Below are 5,123 nucleotides of genomic sequence, written 5' to 3'. Positions count from 1 at the left end.
AATTACATATCTATTAGTGAGAACCCGCTCCAGGAGCATTTTACTGTAAAATCTACCAATGTTTGTAAACTGGTGTTATGAAAACTCTGCAAAATATGAGCAAATGCTTTAAGGAGACAATATGTCTTCAAAGGTTTATTAAAGATGTCTAATTCACATTCTAACAACTCAGGAGTGAATATTTGTTGAATCCATGGTGCATGTACCTTTTTCGTAACACGGAATGTTACGGTGAAGGTATCTATGAAAATGGGATTTCTATTGGATCGAACATGCAGCAAGAGAATTTTTCTGCGAAAACTGCCTGATTTTCGTAACTGACGTTAGGAAAAGTCTGCGAATACTAAGTAAATATTTCTAGGTGTAAATATGCCTTGTATTGTGGTTGAAACATCGGTAATCCACATGCTCACGGTCATTAAATAATGTTTGTCGAAGCCGTGATTAATGTAACGTTTTCGGAACACGGAATGTCTCGGTGAGTGAAACTCGGAAAATAACAATTCTACTGGATAGAACTCGCTTGAATTGAATTTTTCTGCGAAAATTTCATGATTTTCAAAACTGGATGTTAGGAAAAACCTGCGAAATCAGAATAACTACAACTAGGTGTAAATATGCCGTGTATGGTGGATGAAATTTTGGTAATCCACATGATCACACTAATTAGAGAATGTTTGTCGAATTCGTGATGCATGTAATGTGTACGGAATGCAGAGTGTCATACTGAAGGAAACAATGAAAATTACATGACTATTGGTTAGAACTCACTTGAAGAGAATTTTTCTGTGAAATGTGCCTCATTTTCAAAACTGCCATTAGGAGAACCCTGTGAAATCTGAGAAAATGCTTCCAAGTGTCAATATGCCTTGAATGGTGAATGAAAGTCTGGTAATCCACATGTTAATAACAGTGTAGTAATTATTTTTCAAACCATGATTCATGTAGCGCTTTTGGAAAACGGAATTTCACCATAATGAAACAATGTAAATTAAAATTCTATTGGGTAGAACTAGCTAGAATAGAATTTTTCGGCGAAAATTGCATGATTGTCGAATCTGAAGTTTGGAGAAAACTTCAAAATGAGAGTAAATATTTCTACGTGTAAATATGCCTTTATGTTGGAAGAAAGTTCGGTAATCCATATTTTCACAACATATTAAAGAATCTTTTTCTAATACGTGATGCATATACAGTGTTTGGAACGTGGAATTTCACAGTGACTGAAACAATGTAAATTACTTCTCTATTCGGTAGAACTCGCTCCAAGAGGATTTTTCTGCAATAAATGCTTCATTTTTGAAACTGGCTTTTGGAAAACACTGCAAAATCTGAGAAAATTCTTCTAAGTATCAATATTAAATCTATTGTGATGAAATTTCGGTAATCCACATGCTAACAAATTTGTAGTGAATATTTGTCGAATCCATTATGCGTGTAGCATGTTCGGAACACGGAATTTAATCGCCAGTGTGTTTATGTAAATTACATTTCTCTTGGTTAGAAATCACTCCAAGAGATTTTCCCAGAGAAATCTTCCTGATTTTTGAGACTGGCATTAGGAAAAAATTGTGAACTAAGATGAATAGATTCTCGGTGTAAATATGCCTTGTAGGGTGGATGAAAGTTCGGTAATCCGCATGCTAACAACTCTGTAGTGAATATATGTCGAATCCGAGATACATGAAACGTGTTCTGAACACAGAATATCACGGTGAGCGAATGTATGTAAAATACATGTCACTTGGGTTGAACTCGATCCAAGAGCTTTCTCTACGAATTCTGCCTCATTTTCAAAACTGGCATTAGGAAAAACTTTCAAAATATGAGAAAATGCTTCAAAGTGTCTATATGGCTTTTATGGTGGATGAAAGTCCGGTATTCCTTATGCTAACAACTCTCTAGTGAATATTTGTCGAAACCGTGATGCATGTAACTTTTTCAGAACACGGAATATCACGATGACAGGTTCTATGTAAATTGCAAGTCTATTGGGTAGAACTCGCTCCAAGAGGATTTTTCTGCGAAAACTGCATGATTAAAAAACTGACATTAGGAGAAATCTACTAAATCAGAAAAAAATTTCTATGTATAAATATGCATTGTAAGGTCGATGAAAGTTCGGTAATACACATGTTCACAACTCTTTAAAGGATATTTGTCGAATCCGTGATTCATGCTATGTGTTCAGATCACAGAATGTCACGGTGGGTGAAAATAAGTAAATTACATATCTTTTGGTTAGAACTCGCTCCAAGAGCATTTTCCTGCCAAATCTGACTCATTTTCAAACCTGGCATTAAAACTATCCTGTGAAATCTGAGAAAAGTTTTCAAAGTTTCAGTAAGCCATGTATGGTGGATGAAACTGCTGTAATCCACTTGCTAACAACTCTGTAGTGAATATTTGTCGAATCCGAGATGCATGTAGCGTGTTCGGAACATGGAATTTCACGGTGAGCGAATCCATGTAAATTACATGTCTATTGTTTTGAACCCGCTCCAAGAGGCTTTTGCCGTGAAATCTGCCTCAGTTTCGAAACTGGCGTTTGGAAAGCTCTGTGAAATAAGAGAAAATGCTTCTAAGCATCAATATGCCTTGTATTGTGATGAAAGTCCTGTAATCCACATGCAAACAACTCTGAAGTGTATTTTTGTTGAATCCCATCTGCATGTAGCGTGTGCGAAACACGGAATTTCACAGCGGGAGAATCTATTTCATTTACATATCTATTGGGTAGAACACGCTCCAACAGTTTTTTCCTTAGGAAACTGCCTGATTTTCGAAAATGCTATTAGGAAAAACCTGCAAACCCAGAGTTAATGTTTCTAGGTATAAATATGCCTTGTATGGTGGATGAAAGTTCTGTAATACACATGTATATAACTCATTAAAAATGTTTCTCAAATCCGTGATGAATGTAGTGTGTTCGGAACACGGAATGTCACGTTGAAGGACACTATGTAAATTACATATCTATTGGTGAGGACCCGCTCCAGGAGCATTTAACTGTAAAATCTACCTCTGTTTGGAAACTGGTGTTATGAAAACAATGCAAAACCTGAGCAAAAGCTTTAAGGTGACAATATGTCTTCAATGGTTTATTAAAGATGTATAATTCACATTCTAACAACTCAGGAGTGAATATTTGTTGAATCCATGGTGCATGTACCGTTTTCGGAACACGGAATATTACGGTGACGGTATCTATGAAAATGGGATGTGTATTGGATCGAACATGCAGCAAGAGAATTTTTCTGCGAAAACTGCCTGATTTTCGTAACTGACGTTAGGAAAAATCTGCGAAATCTAAGTAAATATTTCTCGGTGTAAATATGCCTTGTAGGGTGGATGAAAGTTCGGTAATCCGCATGCTAACAACTCTGTAGTGAATATATGTCGAATCCGAGATACATGAAACGTGTTCTGAACACAGAATATCACGGTGAGCGAATGTATGTAAAATACATGTCACTTGGGTTGAACTCGATCCAAGAGCTTTCTCTGCGAATTCTGCCTCATTTTCAAAACTGGCATTAGGAAAAACTTTCAAAATATGAGAAAATGCTTCAAAGTTTCTATATGGCTTTTATGGTGGATGAAAGTCCGGTATTCCTTATGCTAACAACTCTGTAGTTAATATTTGTCGAAACCGTGATGCATGTAACTTTTTCAGAACACGGAATATCACGATGACAGGTTCTATGTAAATTGCAAGTCTATTGGGTAGAACTCGCTCCAAGAGGATTTTTCTGCGAAAACTGCATGATTAAAAAACTGACATTAGGAGAAATCTACTAAATCAGAAAAAAATTTCTATGTATAAATATGCATTGTAAGGTCGATGAAAGTTCGGTAATACACATGTTCACAACTCTTTAAAGGATATTTGTCGAATCCGTGATTCATGCTATGTGTTCAGATCACAGAATGTCACGGTGAGTGAAAATAAGTAAATTACATATCTTTTGGTTAGAACTCGCTCCAAGAGCATTTTCCTGCCAAATCTGACTCATTTTCAAACCTGGCATTAAAACTATCCTGTGAAATCTGAGAAAAGTTTTCAAAGTTTCAGTAAGCCATGTATGGTGGATGAAACTGCTGTAATCCACTTGCTAACAACTCTGTAGTGAATATTTGTCGAATCCGAGATGCATGTAGCGTGTTCGGAACATGGAATTTCACGGTGAGCGAATCCATGTAAATTACATGTCTATTGTTTTGAACCCGCTCCAAGAGGCTTTTGCCGTGAAATCTGCCTCAGTTTCGAAACTGGCGTTTGGAAAGCTCTGTGAAATCAGAGAAAATGCTTCTAAGCATCAATATGCCTTGTATTGTGATGAAAGTCCTGTAATCCACATGCAAACAACTCTGAAGTGTATTTTTGTTGAATCCCATCTGCATGTAGCGTGTGCGAAACACGGAATTTCACAGCGGGAGAATCTATTTCATTTACATATCTATTGGGTAGAACACGCTCCAACAGTTTTTTCCTTAGGAAACTGCCTGATTTTCGAAAATGCTATTAGGAAAAACCTGCAAACCCAGATTTAATGTTTCTAGGTATAAATATGCCTTGTATGGTGGATGAAAGTTCTGTAATACACATGTATATAACTCAATAAAAATGTTTCTCAAATCCGTGATGAATGTAGTGTGTTCGGAACACGGAATGTCACGTTGAAGGACACTATGTAAATTACATATCTATTGGTGAGGACCCGCTCCAGGAGCATTTAACTGTAAAATCTACCTCTGTTTGGAAACTGGTGTTATGAAAACAATGCAAAACCTGAGCAAAAGCTTTAAGGTGACAATATGTCTTCAATGGTTTATTAAAGATGTATAATTCACATTCTAACAACTCAGGAGTGAATATTTGTTGAATCCATGGTGCATGTACCTTTTTCGGAACACGGAATATTACGGTGACGGTATCTATGAAAATGGGATGTGTATTGGATCGAACATGCAGCAAGAGAATTTTTCTGCGAAAAATGCCTGATTTTCGTAACTGACGTTAGGAAAAATCTGCGAAATCTAAGTAAATATTTCTAGGTGTAATTATGCCATGTATTGTGGTTGAAACATCGGTAATCCACATGCTCACGGTCATTAAATAA

Source organism: Camelus dromedarius, unplaced genomic scaffold (assembly GCF_036321535.1).
Source record: "Camelus dromedarius isolate mCamDro1 unplaced genomic scaffold, mCamDro1.pat HAP1_SCAFFOLD_178, whole genome shotgun sequence".
NCBI lineage: Eukaryota > Metazoa > Chordata > Mammalia > Artiodactyla > Camelidae > Camelus > Camelus dromedarius.
This window is presented reverse-complemented; position numbering follows the sequence as displayed.